Source organism: Mixophyes fleayi, chromosome 1 (genome assembly GCF_038048845.1).
Source record: "Mixophyes fleayi isolate aMixFle1 chromosome 1, aMixFle1.hap1, whole genome shotgun sequence".
NCBI classification, from domain to species: domain Eukaryota; kingdom Metazoa; phylum Chordata; class Amphibia; order Anura; family Limnodynastidae; genus Mixophyes; species Mixophyes fleayi.
In genome coordinates this window covers 449,159,767-449,176,642 of record NC_134402.1, presented here as the reverse complement: position 1 = coordinate 449,176,642, position 16,876 = coordinate 449,159,767, and positions in this window count along the sequence as shown.

The window sequence follows — 16,876 nt, the reverse complement described above, 5'->3', positions numbered from 1 at the left end:
TCCATGTAACGTTAGAGAGCACAACATGTGACACATGTCCACTAACCGTTAATTGTACATATTTCATCCAGTTAAACACGGCTGGTTTGCTAAATTCTTTGGGTTTCTTTTTCCCAAAAAAAGCTTGTCAAAGCTGAACATATTGTCTCTGCAGCTCTTAAGCAAAGGTCTACTGTCCCTAATGTTAAATCCATCTCAGATCATAAATGACTTATTACTAGTCTATTGATCAGTCTGTCTATTAACCGGATTGTTGCCGTTTCTGTCTCTGTCTAAAAAAGGTTTTATCTTCAAGCAGAGGCTTCCTGTCAATCTTATTCCTGTGTGGTAATGCTCTCCCAATACAGCACCATGTGGGTGGGACCCATCGGCAATCGGAGTGTCTGGCATCATTATTGGTAGGCAATGAAACTGTGAAAATGGCCAGGTGCAGAGATCTGAAAATAGGACATTTAACAATTGTACAATTAAATTAGGTCTTGCACGTTCATCCCATTAAACTAGACACAACTAAGCAAAGGCTTGTGCAGTGGTTTCAATGTCTTACAAAACAATCAATTTTTTTTCCTGGTAACTGCATTTATTTTTTTTCCAGGAAAGATAAGAACTTTTTTTTTGTAGCAGTTTGAAACAGTTTTACAAAAGCCTCATTCATTCATGTCCTGTGATGTGCAAACTAAATTAAATTCATTCCTGGTCTTAAATGAAACTAAAGCAAGTCTGTGGGAAGAGGTGCAGAGTTTGAGACAATGACAAAACAAAAGCTTCTACTGTTGGACATATATTAAAGAGTCTTCAGCACAAAAGCATCTTTGTGCTAGATTCCAATGCTTGTATCCAATGAAAATAATATTGCTTCCTCCTGTATGATTTTCTCTTGCTCAATTCCTATATCTTATCCTGTTGCCTTGAATATAAGATTGCTTTGATATGTTCAATTATGTCAAACACAAAACAAAATTTATTTGAAAAGATTTCCAGTCAGTCCCTCCCGTTGTCATTGCAATTGACCTTATTCAAATTATAGAATGTCTTTTCTGTAAACAAAAAACTTAATGTAGCAGAGACTGGAACAGAAGAAGAAAAGTCTGATTCCTTGTACTGTAACTAAAGATGAGAGAATGCACAGTACCATTGTTCAATATGCGAAGCAACCGGCCATTCTGAAGAACATCAATGTTGTTTGTGTCTCTTTTCACTGACATGTTTGGTTACATTGTATATAAGTATTCATGACTATTAGTTTGCCTTTGGTGTAGTTTTTCTTGATGTTTTCAAACTTTGCTGCTCCTCTTTGTTACTACAGTGAGTGACACAGGGAGGGACATTTATGACCCCAAAAAATGAAGAGGTGCATCACTTTTTATTTTAGGAAATGCATCTAGTGTTCTGCTATAAATGTATATTGCCCCAGTTCCTCATTTAACATTTTCATTGTAGGCTTGTTCAACATTCTATGGATATTTCTTCAATGAGGGGAGTTAAATACAAACATATGTTTTCCCCTTTTAAAAGGAAATGGGAATCTTCTTTCTTGCCACAGTCCAAATGAAAATATCAATTAAGTAATGCAAATAGATGGCTGCGGTTTCATATAATAGCCATACTAATACAAATAGAGCTATCAGCTAGTGAGGTTGATCCGCAATCAGCCAATCAGAAGCAGCTAGGTAGTACTGATCAACATCATCATCATCATCATCATCATTGTGTATTGTTGTACCAGTCTCCCAGCACTCATAAAACAAATACCTCCTGACAGGTATATCTACGGCTGTGTCCAGGTCTACTTGAGTGACAATTATTTCTACATGCCGGTACTGTACTCGGTGTACACTTGCCCACCCTGTCCCTCCTTCTTTATTACTATTGTTAATGTAAGGTTTTAAGGTGCCACAGTGCTCCGCAGAGTCGTACAGTGGGGAAAACAGGACACACATAAAACAGAGACATACAATGTAGACAAAATAAATGCAGACATGAAAACAAAGGGTTTGGAGGACTCTGCTGATTAGAGAGCTTATTATTAATATTATTATTTATTTTTATTTATAGGGCACCACTAGATATCCGAAGCGCCGTACAGGCACAGACAGAATCACAGTACAGGGTGAGACAGCACGGTACAGTTAACAAAAAGCACAGTAACTCGGAAGCTCAAAGTACAGCTAGATGACAGGTGAGAGCACCAGCGGAGTAGAGAGAGTAGAAAGATGGGTTGGAAGGGCAGAAGGACCTCATGGAAGAGGCTGAGTAGCTGGAAAGCAGAGTTATAAGTGGTGGAGAACAGGAGGAGAGGTGGCCCTGCTCGAAGGAGCGTACAATCTAAGGGGAGGTTTGGACGGACAGAGACACAAGGGTTGGAGGAGGGAAGGGGGAGAACGGAGGCTGAGACGGGGAAGGGGAAAGAGGGGGGGAAAGGAGAATGAAAAGGAGGTAGGAAGTGGGAGACTGGAAGGAGGGTACATTACATTCTAATTGGAAGTGGAAACTGGGACAGTTGTGAGGGTGCATTAGTGTGTGAATAATATAATCAGGGATAAGGTAAGCTCTAAAAAAGAAATGGGTTAGAGTTCTTTTTTCAGTTGTAAGTCAAACCCCCAAAGACTGAACACAGGACATACGGTCATCTGCATAGAGAAGAGAGGAAGTTTCACATTCAGCAATGGAAGGAGTTCATTACAGTAAGGGCAGTCAATATATGGAAGGGAAGGTTGCAATTGCAGATTCCATTGATATGTTTAAGAAATGTTAGATACATTTTTAGAAAAAAAGGCTATCCAAAAGCTGCATCTAAATGCATGCATACAATTTTTTTGTATGTATGCGCAGTCAGAAAATGTGTAACCAGATATACATCCAACTCTGCATGAGTCTCAATATATGTTTTTTCCATATACTGCTTCAGTAAATAAATAGTCTGCAAACTTCCCCGTATCTTATATCCCATCCTATACAATCTATTTATTCTGTCATTTTTGCTTTATCAACCAGAATTATTTTACTGTACAAGAGACTTGCACAACAACAGCAACAAATCTCTGTAAAGCACCATAACAGTGCAAAATACTGTATCTGAGTGATCTCTATGGTGTAATATGCAGGAAACAGTACAATCAGTTTAATGAAGGGAAAAATACACTTAATAATGTGAAAGGGATTTGGGATTTTATTTTACTAGCATATTGGCTTGTACTCACCAAATGTTTTAAATATATTTCACTGGGCTATTTTACAGTTAACATTGCTAAAGTAATAACTGAATTTCTATAGCAAACGAACATTAAGAAAAAAGTATAATTGCTTAATTACAAAATAACAGCTTGCACTGTGATTGATTTATCATCAAGCTTTACATTTTAATCTCTACTTTCTATACACAATGAAGACCTTTTTAACAGTGAAGAAAAAATAGGTGTTATTGCAGTTGAAATGGCATACTACAATTGGCTGATATAGAATGTGGGAGTTTCTTGGTGCTTCAGGTTCCTAAGGATGAAATGGAATGGTTTTAGAAAACTCGGAATGTCTTTGTCCACTATTGATTAGGATCATCTCTTCTTCGAATTAACTCTTCCAGTGCTGCTCACATCTCTGTACTCAGTTCACACGAACAGATAAAAAAATAGCACATCAAATAAAGGAAAACACTGTATAAATATATTTCTTAATAATATATTGGCTTCATCCAAAAAATAAGTTTGACAACATGAATTATAGATCCATGTGACAACCGTTTGTACCCAGTCACACCAAAGATGTGTATAAATTGGAAGCCTTAGAGCTGCTGTCTCTCGACTACTACAAAATGACCCAAACATCCTTGTACATGATCTGCAGAGGTCCCAGATACAGTGTATATTTGAATGACGGGGACCTGTTAAATAGAGTGAATGCGAAGAGTGACAGTCTCCCTCCCAAATAATATTAGGTAAGGAGAGGGTTAAGTAAAGTTCTTAAATAAAAATGGAGACAACTCTGTGGGTACAAAATTCAGGTCTTTCTGATGGGATGAGCTAGGTAGATCATTGAGTTCCCTTGGCTACAGGTTATTCTAATCTGGCCCACAAACAAAGAGGGTACCATCATCATCATCATCATTTTTTTATATAGCGCCAATATATACCGTAGCGCTTTACAGTTGGGGACAAACATAGTAAACTAATAAACAAGCTGGGTAAAACAGACAAAGTGGTGAGAAGGTTCTGCTCGCAAGCTTACAATCTATGAAGAAGAACAAAAGATAAAGAATAATAACAAAAATGTTCTCAGACCCTAGTAAAAATGTGCACATAAAGTGCAGACCCACCCCCATGCTCTCTTACTAACAGAACTTCTTTAAGCCATAAATGAGTCTGTCACGGGCACTAGAAGCTCTGCCCAGGATTTCACCAGATGACTTTGCTTACCAGAGGGGCAGAGTTTGCACAGCGGTCCTCTGGCAGTAGGGTGAATAGTGGAACGTATATAACAGCAGATGGATAGTCAGTGAATTGCAGCGATATATATAGATGAGTCAGCGACTTGCAGCTGTAGTGGAAAGGCAGGTTTAACCACGGAGACCAGAGTGGACGTGCACAGTTGTACCACTGCTGTGATGAGAAGACTTGTCCAGGTGCGGGTAGGTAGCGGGGAAGTTAGTGGTCTGCGTACAGCAAGTTGTACCACTGCTATGGTGAGAAGACTTGTCCAGGTGCAGGTAGGTAGCGGGGAAGTCAGTGGTCTGCGTACAGCAAGTTGTACCACTGCTATGGTGAGAAGACTTGTCCAGGTGCAGGTAGGTAGCGGGGAAGTCAGTGGTCTGCGTACGGCAAGTTGTACCACTGCTAGTAAGTGAGGACTTGTACTGGTGCTGATAAGTGAAAACAGGGAAAGAGTCAATAACTGAATGAGGACAATGAGAGCACAGAGGAACCTCTCCAAATGGGTAGGCAGCGTTATCACTAATAGTCTATGGTGATATGTATACCACTGCTCAGTAGAGATGCTTGTATCAAGCGGATAGGCAGAGTATCAGCCAAAGTCTATAGCGGGTATGGATACCGCTGTTGAGAAGAGGAGCTTGTCCTAAGCGGATATGCAAAGTAACAATGGATAGTCAATAACGAGTTAGCATACCGCTGATGAGTAGAGAAGCTTGTCCACGAAAATATGAAGACACAGCAGGAGCGTTGAACCACTGTAGCGGGTATGGGAGCTGCAGGTGAGCAGAGTCGATAATCCCACAGGCAGCTGAGAACACGAGCAGGATGCAGGAGTCAGTAGCGGGTATGAGAACCGCTGATGAGCGGAGCAGGTGATCCAGCAAACAACTGAGGACACAAGCAGGATACAGGAGTAGGTAGCGGGTAAGGGATCCACCAATGAGTAGAGCAGGTAATCAGCAGGAAGCTGGAGACATGAGCAGGACACAGGAGTAATAGCGGGTATGGAAACCACCGATGAGTAGAGCAGGCAATCAGCAGGAAACTGAAGACACTAGCAGAACACAGGAGACACCTTCAGAGACTCACAGGGAATGAGACTCAAGATCAGGCAACGATGTAATGAGCACAGGTGCCTTAAATAGGGAGAGGTGCCTGATCCACCAATTAGGTTAAAAGCAAAAGGTCATAAGTTCTTGGATGCTGCGCATGCGCAGTCCATCAAGATGGCGGACGGCCGCGGCTCAGGACAGGCGCCGGCAGGAAGAATAGAGAACCATGCACCAGCGCAGATGCACTCACGGTCCGGTGAGTGACAGAGTCTAGAACAAGGATATTTTAAATAATGTGGTTTAGGAAGGCTTAGAAGGGATGTGTTTCTACATTTCTTCCATGGCCATTCCCATCTTGAATCATAACACCACAAATAGGCACACAATGTTGGTGGAGTTAGGTGCTTCCTAAAAGACTCTCAAAAATTTATAGAGTCAGTGATTTAGAAATCAACCTACATTTTTTTATTTAAAGCAGCAATCCCATGAAAAAAATGACGTGTGTGTTTGTAACAGATTAAAAGAAGAATATTAGTATTTACCATTCTCCCTTGATTTGTTTCTAAAGTCTGCTATTAATTATTTATAATTCTGCACAGTGTCAAGGACTACCAATGCAACCACAGATTTTGAAAAGGAAATGATATTTTGTTCAACTACAGTTATGAAATATGAGATGCATGCTGGAACTTGCTATTTAAGGTAAAAATAAGCCTTCAATGTGGGATTGCCGCATTCAAAAGGTCAAAAATATATATATATATATATATATATATATATATATACAAGTTAACCCGTGCATGATACTCATGCATTCTAGTCAAATCAAGCTACTAAAGGTGTTAAAAAGGGGCTTGTCATGCATTTGGGGCTAGGCCAGGCCTCCTCAGGGGAAGAGCTTTACTTCCCGACGCAAGCGCCCTTTTTTAGCATGGTTTTGTCCACATGTCACCAACTCATCATTTTTCTCCATCACCTCATCCTTCAACTTTATCGCCACATCTATCCAGATGTCTATCCAGACAAAGGGATCTCTCTCAGCAGTCCTAAGTATCACACTCCTCTCGCTCTGTCACCCCCGGCAACCACCAACAACTCCCCACTGTCACCCCCGGCAACCACCAACCACTCCCAACTGTCACTTCTCCTTCAAGAAATATATATATATTTTTAAAATCTTTATAAACACTTTTAACAATTAACAAATTAAATTAACAAATTAAAAACATCTTAGTATACCAAATTTCAGCCCTTTCTGAGTTTTTTTTCCACACACACTAAGAATTTAGTAGGTCAGTGTATAACTCCGCCCAGCAGGTGGAGCTGCAGCAAATTTCAGCCCTTTCTGAGTTTTTTTCCCCACACACACTAAGAATTTAGTAGGTCAGTGTATAACTTCGCCCAGCAGGTGGCGCTGCAGCTTGTTTTTTGTTTTTTTCACACACAGACACACGCCACTAGGCTTTTATATAGTAGATATATATTATTAGATTGAATCATAAATAATTGGTTAGTAAATACATCTTTCAAATAGGTGGAATGTAGGAACCTTGTTTCATATAGACACCATCTGCACTCTGCACTATTGGGGACTGTGCTCCTTGCTCTATCTAAGTCTTAGTCTGTGACTTCACACTTGCCTCCAAGTTTCTGCTCATATCATGACACTATTCCTGTCATATGCAATCCTGCCCTCATTTACACGATCTCATGAGTCGATAGGTCACTGCTAGTGGAGGAACTACTGTGGTTGCTGGGGCTGCACTGCTATGGTACCTTGGGGTGAGGGGAGGGCAGCAATGTTCAAAGCCCCTTCAACACTCCCCTAGGCTCCCTCAGAATCCTCTTTTCAGTGACGCATAAGATGATTGTTTATTTATTTATTTATTTATTTGTTTATAAGGTGCCACAGGTTCTGTATTGCTGGATACAGAAGCAAGTAACAAATAGATGAGGTAATACACATAAGTAGCACATATGAGTGTGAGTAAAGCTATGGGGACTCACACAGAGTGCAGCAAAAGACATAGCAGGACGTACGAGGGAGTCAGGCAGTAGGCAGACATGGGAAATTAGGTAGAGAGGATCTTGCCCATGAGAGCTTACATTCTAAAGGGAGGGGTGGTAAGACCAACTGGGAATAAATGGAGATGGCAGGCGAAGGAAGAGGAGGTGATGGATAAGATGGTCAGGAGGTAGTAGGATAGGTGAGCTTGAAAAGATGAGTTTTGAGTGAGCAATTGAATGATTGAAAGTTGGGGGAGAGTCGGGTGAGAAGGGGTAAAGAGTTCCAAAGATTGGCGGTAGCACAAGAGAAGTAATTGAGGCGGGAATAGAAGGAGGTAGTGAGAGGTGAATTGAGGCAAAAGTCAGAGCAAAGCAGAGTAGCCAGGTGGGTATGTACAGTGGTGGGATTCAGCAGGTTCTCACCGGTTTGCCAGAACCAATATCTAATTTTAGGCTCAGCTCGGCGAATCGGTGACTACAGTCTGAGTCCATCCATTTCGTTAGAGGGGGAGCAGGCTTCTTAAAAAAAAAGCAAAAAAACAAACCTTAAGTGTCCGCGGCGTCTGCACTCCTCCTCCCTGCTCCGTCCGCACTGAATGTCGGGCATGACATCATGTTATGCTCTATATTCAGTGAGGAGCGGCACAGAGAGGAGTGTTTTGAGGGGCAGCATGGCACAGCGTTTTAAGGGGCAAAATCGGCATGGCACAGAATTTTGAGGGGTAAAAGCAGCATGGCACAGTGTTTTGAGGGGCAAAGGCTGTATGGCACAGTGTTTTGAGTGGCAAATACGGCATGGCACAGTGTTTTTAGGTTCAAAAGTCGCATGGCATAGTGTTTTGAGGGGCAAAGCACATTTTTGTATACTTAAAACGGTCATTAGGGCAAAGAACCGGTTGTTAACTTATTTGAATCCCACCACTTGGAATGTACCTCGTGACCAAGTCAGCGATATATGGGGGAGAAGTACAGGTAAGGGCTTTGTAAGTGAGGGTAAGGAGCTTGAACTGATTTCTGAAATGGATAGGATGCCAATGAAGGGATTTATGCAGAGGAGTAGGGGAAGAGGAGTGACGGGAGAGGAAGATGATCGTAGCCGCAGAATTCTGGATGGATTGAAAATCAGAAAAGTGAAAGACAGGAAGGGCAGTGAGAAGAAGGTTGCAATAGTTGAGACGAGAAATCACGTATCTTTTCAGAGCAGGGTTAAAGTGACATCACCAAACCCTAGCCAAGTTTTTCTATGGGGTCTGGCAATTCAGGCCCCATATTATATTTCCTGCAACACAGCATGTTATACTTAACAACAGGCCCGATATAACCATGGGTGTAAGCCCAAATAAGCAAAATGCTCAACAATAATCTTATTGAAGATGACAGCTATTGACCGCTGTGTTCAGTCATCCTCCAACATCACTAAAAAGCTGTCATGGTTTTGTAGGTTGGGATCCTAGATCTGCCCAAGTTAGCACTACTTCCAGCAAGTCGTGGAATCCCTCGGGGTTAGGAGATTTTTAGGGATGTGCACTGGCGACTTTTGAGGTCTCGTGTTTTGTGTTTTCGATCCGGATTTTCGTTATTTTTGAGGTTCGGATTTGTCTCGCAAAACACTTGACGAAAGGTCTCGGTTCGGATTTAAGGTTTTGGATTCGGATTTTTTTTTAAAAAAACATAAAAAGTTTAAAAATCAAGTTTTTGGGCTTATTTTCACTCCTAGGCTATTATTAACCTCAATAACATTCAATAACAAGCATTTCCACTAATTTACAGTGTATTCTGAACACCTCACAATATAGTTATTAGTCCAAAACGTTGCAACAAGGTATCTTTCTGGACTGCGTAGAGGAGTGGGTCACCACAATATATATTAAAAACCCTGAACTTTTATGATTCGCACCAATAAATGTACCTGGACTGCGTAGAGGAGTGGGTCACCACAATATCTTAAAAACCCCGAACTTTTATGAATCGCACCAATAAATGTACCTGGACTGCGTAGAGGAGTGGGTCACCACAATATATTAAAAACCCTGAACTTTTATGATTCGCACCAATAATTGTACCTGGACTGCGTAGAGGAGTGGGTCACCACAATATTTTAAAAACCCTGAACTTTTATGAATCACACCAATAAATGTACCTGGACTGCGTAGAGGAGTGGGTCACCACAATATCTTAAAAACCCTGAACTTTTATGAATCGCACCAATAAATGTACCTGGACTGCGTAGAGGAGTGGGTCACCACAATATATTAAAAACCCTGAACTTTTATGAATCGCACCAATAATTGTACCTGGACTGTGTAGAGGAGTGGGTCACCACAATATATATTAAAAACCCTGAACTTTTATGATTCGCACCAATAAATGTACCTGGACTGCGTAGAGGAGTGGGTCACCACAATATCTTAAAAACCCCGAACTTTTATGAATCGCACCAATAAATGTACCTGGACTGCGTAGAGGAGTGGGTCACCACAATATCTTAAAAACCCTGAACTTTTATGAATCGCACCAATAAATGTACCTGGACTGCGTAGAGGAGTGGGCACTGGGCACCACAATAAAATATATAAAAAACCTTCAACAGATCTGCATTACACTACACATACGGCTGCTCCTCCATCCTCTCCATCATATACATGTTGGAGTTTTAGCGTGTGACAACCTCTTGTTTTTGATAATGTCAGTGCATTTTGAATATTTTTCAATTTGCCCCACACCACTGAATGTACTTTATCTATGATACGCATCTATCTATCTTGACTGCGTAGTGTGGTGGCCCCGGTACACAATTTGGTACCGAGGCCACAATATAATTAAAAAACCCTCCACGTGTCAGAATTCCACCAAACAAGTATCTGGACTGCATAGTGGGGTGGCCCCGGTACCCAATTTGATACCGGGGCCACAATACCTCCTCCAAACATGGTACAGACAATTCGTCATTGAGATCCCAGACAGACAGGGTCAAAGTGTTATTGTTTGACTTTGTAAACCCAAAAAACTGTCCCTGTTGCACATAGTCGTGCAATGAAGACTGACTTTTTCATTTAAAGGCACGATCTTTCAAGTGTAGTGTTTGTAAGTCTAAGTCATATTATACTTTTGGTAAAATTGGTTTATTTTGTTCCTCTTTATGGTAATTAGTAATAGAATTAAAGTATGAAATAGAATTAAAGTATGAAATAGAATTAAAGTATTAAATAGAATTAAAGTATGAAATAGAATTAAAGTATGAAATAGAGTGGTATATAGAGTTGTAGTGTGGTATAGATAGAGTGGTCCACACAATATAATAATAATAAAACCCTCAACTGGTCTGAATTCCACCAAACAAGTATCTGGACTGCGTAGTGTGGTGGCCCCGGTACACAATTTGGTACCGAGGCCACAATATAATTAAAAAATTGGGCATCAACTGTCACTGTTGTTTAATATCTGATACACCTAAATATGGACTGCACAGTGGAGTGGCCCCGGTAGTAAATTTGGTGCCGGGGCCACAATACCTCCATCAACCCTCTAAATCCCACTCCACTGATGGCGGACACCGGGCGCACGTCTAACACCAACATTGCAGTTACAGCCGCAGTTATACGCTTTGCAATAGGGTGACTACTATCGTATTTTGTGGTCATGGCAAACGACTGTTGGACGGTCAATTGTTTTGTGAAAGACTTAGCGGTCTTACGACTTCCCCTCTGGGAAGATGACCGACTAACAGCAGCAACAGCAGCAGTGGCAGTAGTAGGCGTACCGCTGCAGGATTCCTCGGATGAATCCCGTATTGAGGAGGACTCAGTCTGGCTGCTGACTTGGGCTGCAGGACTGAATCTGATGGAGATTGTGGAGGAAGTTGACGAGGAGGGTGTTGCTGGTGTGTATCCAACTGGACCACGGAATTTAGGTGTCCCTGTACCGATGAGGGTCCTAGCCCCAGTTCCTGAACTAACCACTGAACTATGAAGGTTATTCAGGTGACGTATAAGGGAGGATGTTCCTAGGTGGGCAAGATCCTTACCCCTGCTTATTTGAGCTCTACATAAGCTACATATGGCCATACATTGGTTGTCTGGATTTGGATAAAAATAACTCCAGACCGAAGAGGTGCATTTTTTGGTCTTCTGACCAGGCATGACGATGGGCTTTTTCATCCCATGGACATCAGCTGTTTCCCCCCCTGGTGCCTCATTTACAATAACCACATCACCATCCTCATCATCAAGTTCCTCCACAGCGCCAGCTACATCATCAATAGCCTCCTCCCGAGCCACCTCTTCCCGTACAGTGATGGGAAGGTCAGGCTTGACAACCACCAACATCCTTGGACTCGCCTTGTGGATTTGTGATAATTTCTCTTTAGAAGGCAGAGTTGTTTGCTGTTTTGTTGCTGACAGCATAACTCTCTTCAATTTTTTTGTAGGGGGGGGAGGAGGAGGAGGGCTAAGATCCGTGGGTGAAGCTGAACCACTAGTCATGAACACGGGCCAGGGCCTAAGCCGTTCCTTGCCACTCCGTGTCGTAAATGGCATATTGGCAACTTTACGTTTCTCCTCAGATGATTTTAAGTTTCTCTTTTTGCTACTTTTTCTTAACTTGGGCTTTTTGGATTTTACATGCCCGGTACTACGAGATTGGGCATCGGGCTTGGAAGACGATGTTGATGGCATTTCATCGTCTATGTCATGACTAGTGGCAGCAGCTTCAGCATTAGGAGGAAGTGGGTCTTGATCTTTCCCTACTTTATCCTCCAAATTTTTGGTCTCCATTATATGTAGCACAAGATACTGCAGAATGTGTGAACTTGGTAATATTGCAGTACCAATGGACTTATACTGCTGGATTGGTTTTGCAAATTTGGTTATAATTATTATATATTTTTTTTTTTTAAAATTTTTTATTTTTTTTTACTTTTTTTTTATTTTTTAAAAACTTGGGAATAATGGGGAAATAACTATGCCCTTAGAAGCACAGAGCACAGGACACAGCACCACTGGACTGAACAGGACACGGCACAGGACCCAGCAGCACTACGGAACTCAGCAGGACAGAGCACAGGACACAGCACCACTGGACTGATACTGCAGAATGTGTGAACTTGGTAATATTGCAGTACCAATGGACTTATACTGCTGGATTGGTTTTGCAAATTTGGTTATAATTATTATATATTTTTTATTTTTTTTAAATTTTTTATTTTTTTTTACTTTTTTTTTATTTTTTAAAAACTTGGGAATAATGGGGAAATAACTATGCCCTTAGAAGCACAGAGCACAGGACACAGCACCACTGGACTGAACAGGACACAGCACAGAACCCAGCAGCACCACTGACCTCAGAAGGACAGAGCACAGCACACAGCACCACTGGACTGATACTGCAGAACACAGCACAGCACAGCACAGCACAGCACAGCACTGCACTGCACAGCACAGCACAGCACAGCACAGCACTAAACAGCACAGAACTAAACAGCACAGAACTAAACAGCACAGAACTAAACAGCACAGAGGACCACCTAACACACCCTCCCTCCACCCTGATCAATGCCCGAGTGAAGATGGCGGCGACTAGCGGGGAATTTATAGGATCCGAGTATCGCGAGATCCGACAACGGGATTATGAGTCAGAGCCTCAGTTTCACTTTTGAATTTTGCGCCAATTCCCGGATCTGTCTCGGATCCGACTCGTATCCGCAACGTTCGGGTGGGCTCGGATTTCATAAATCCGAGTGCGCTCATCCCTAGAGATTTTCACTAGGGATCGCCGCAAGGAGGCTTGTTCTTAGCTGCATCTGCACCGCAGGTCGCAGCCCTTACTGGGAGTATCAGGCGAGACCTGTACTGGAAAATAGAGAGGTGAATCAAACCACTCAAATGATAGGATGTGCCCAGAAGACGAGAGTCTGTGGCAGCAGGTTACCACTGGAATGGTAGAGTAAACACAGTCTGCGGATAGCAGGTTGCTACTGGAATGGAGGTGTAGTACCCAAAGGAGTGATAGTCTGCGGACAGCAGGTAACCAATGGAATGGTGGCGCTGTACACGATGAGGAATAACTCTGCGAACAGCAGGTTATCACAGGAATGGTGGCGTTGCACACAATGAAGTATCAGATCTGCGGACAGCAGGTTACAACTAGAGTAGTGGCATTGTACACAATGAAACATCAGCTCTGCGACCTGAAGGTAGCTGCATGATACAATCCACAAAGAGAGAAACAACCTGGCAGGAGAAATGGAGCCATGTCTAACACCTAGCAGATAACTTGAAGAGCAGGCACTGAGCAGCTGGGGGGAGTGCCTTTTAAATTTGGAAGCAAATTGAGCAGCCAATGAGGAAAGAGCAAAGGACATAAAGAGATCGGGTCTGCGTATGCGCACACCCGAAAGAAGATGGAGGATGGCAGGGACAGAGTGCGGCGGTAAGTGGGGAGATGGCAAGTTCACCAGGCCTCGGTTATGGAAGCCGAACACCCTGCACGTAACACAAGCCCCAATACAACTAGATGTTATATGGCTGCCCAATATGAACACTGACCTCCTAAATCTCAGCCAATTTGGCCCCTTATGTTTGGGGTCAAATTTGGCAGTGGTCCTGAATGGCAGTATTAGCACTTTAGTTCGTATCTGTCACTGTCTGTAATTTTTCACAATTACCTCGACATAACCTCGAAATAAAATAAATTTAAATAGTATGTTTGCCATTTTACAAATATGAATGTACCTATGAATTCTAAACTATGCTTATTATATAATATAAGTAACAGTTGGGGAAAAAACAGATCATGTAAGTGTAAAAAATGTATTTAGTTTGATGTGAATTATAGTTCATATTCCAATAATATTTTGGTTTGAAGAGTATAAAGACTACCCAGGTATAATTGTCTATCAGCCAGTTTTCATATAAACCGTAAAATGACAGCCCAGAAAGCAAATAATTGCAAATGCTCCCTCTGCTCTGCTTGATTATCTAAATAGGACTTTATATCACAGACAAATTGCCTGGTTTGTGCTTTCTGAGATGTTGAAATGGCGTGTGCAGTATTGATTTTGTCTTGCAAATTATACTTGTGTAATGTAATGTAATGAGCAGGTTAACTCTGGAATTTGAATTGCAACTTTTGCAAAAAAGCCAAAAGTGAAATATAAAGAGAAAAAAATGAAGACTTTAGATAGCTGTAGAAAGGGTATATTTAAACCAAGAATAATTTAAAGCAACATTACTATCCAAAGAGTTTTTTTCCCCAAGTCGTGTTTAAGTAACATTTACTTTAGTTTTTGAAATTACTTAATTTGTTTAAAAAAAACTGCTTAGGGTTGATAAATTGATGTTGTGGCTTATCCTTAGTGTTTTTAGGTGTTTTTAATTTGTTTTTGGGTAGATGAGTACATTAATGCTGTGGCCCCATCAAAGCAGGATTACAGGAGAGGGAGAGGGACTGTGTGGAATAATAGCTTCTTATTGGTCCACGTGATCACAACATCCTTGGCTGCCCACGCAGCACCTGCTTTTGCCGAAACTGCATGTGTTGCCTGGGGGAGAGAACAGCATGGTTGTAAAAGGATGCTATGGTTCCAAATAGTCTGGCAAATTGATGTCGATGACCATTTAAGAACGTTAATTATGACTATTACCATCAACCAACTCTTTACCAGGTCCTCACAAATGTAGCTCTGGTTTAACCTAAGAAATATAATTCTTATTTTCCCTAAATCCACAGGACCAATTTATATATAATAAACTTATGCTTATATTTTCAAGAAAGATGTAGCTTCATTTAAAATGTTTTGCATTCTCAATTAACATTCTAATTGTAAAACTTATATATTTTATAAAACAGTAGACAGAGTATATTATACAAACTCAACAGGTTTGGTTTGCTCTATTAACATGGGTGGTATAACATAAAAGTTCATACAATACATTACAATGTATTGTCTGCTTTATAAATATACAAGTTATTGTGTGTGTGTGTTTCTCAACTATTGTGTGGTGTAAAGGTGTATCTGAATCAGTATACAGAGAGGTATTTTCCCCTGGGCGCAAGGAAGTGCAATAAATGAATTGTTCTTGTTAATAGTAGCTCTACAGAGTGTTAAATATGCCTTTGGCACTGTGTTCAAATGGAGGGTGCAGCACTGTACAAATGGATGATAACCAGCAGTGTGGTATTGCAATTTAATGTGTGCAGCCTATGGGGGGCATAAGAGAAGCACCAGGGCCTGGGACCTCGAATTTCGCTCAGTGCCCCTGGACACACATTTTAGGAACCCTAACTGTTAAGGGTATTGAAGGGCTTGTGCAAAGATCCATGACTATGATTCTGACCATCAATAACACTATCTAGCCACTTCTGATGTATTGACCTCTTCGGTTGATAGTACTTCATTATTTTACAATGTGCATATATTGTATTAAGTTGCAGCCATAATTTTGCATTTCTGATTTGTCATTTCTATTTGGACTAAATCAGGTAAAAACATTCCCATTGTTTTTTAACAGGTAAATGACAGATGTGGGGTGTTTGGTTTTTAATACATTTTATGTTGAGATTTACAACTAACATAGTATACTATTCTTTGTTGTGGATATGATACTTCTTTATATTATAATACTGCCCAACTAGGGCAATGCTATAAACAATGTGCATGAATTATGTGCTGCAATTGTCACACCATAAACACACTGTACTGTCTGCTGGATATGATACACCTGTGTAACGCATCAGTAAAAAATATTTTACAGTTAGATATTTGGTAGAAAAGGAACACACTCCACCTAGACTGTGTCTTATATAATATTTCTTTGCTCTCTCTGTATATTTGTTCATTAGAGCAGAACTGTTGAGTTACAATATTAGAGAATACAAATATTATTAGTTTTAATGTTCTGCATTAGGTTGCTTCCAATGGAAGTGTCACTCACCGGACCGTGAGTGCCTCTACGCTGGTGCGTTGCTCCCTAGCCTTCCTGCCGGCACCTGTCCTAAACCGCGGCTGTCCGCCATCCTGATGGACTGCGCATGCGCAGCACCCAAGAACTCTCGTGACCTTTGCTTTTAATCTAATTGGTTGATCAGGCAGCTCTCCCTATTTAAGGCACCTGTGCTCATTACCTCATTGCCTGATTCCAGTATCCTCTGATTTCCCTTTGCCATCGTGTAGACATGAGGTTTCGTGAGAGAGATTCCGAGAGAGTAACTTCCTGCAAAGCGCCTCTTCGCTCAGTATCCCAAGTTCGTCACTCTCCACCTCCAGTAGAACCAATGGAGGTAGGTCGCTCTAAAATAACATCAGAGGAGAGAGAACGAAGAGTGAAAAATAGACTCTGTATCTATTGCGCTGACTCTACTCACATGCTGAACTCATGTCCTAGGAAGTCGGGAAAT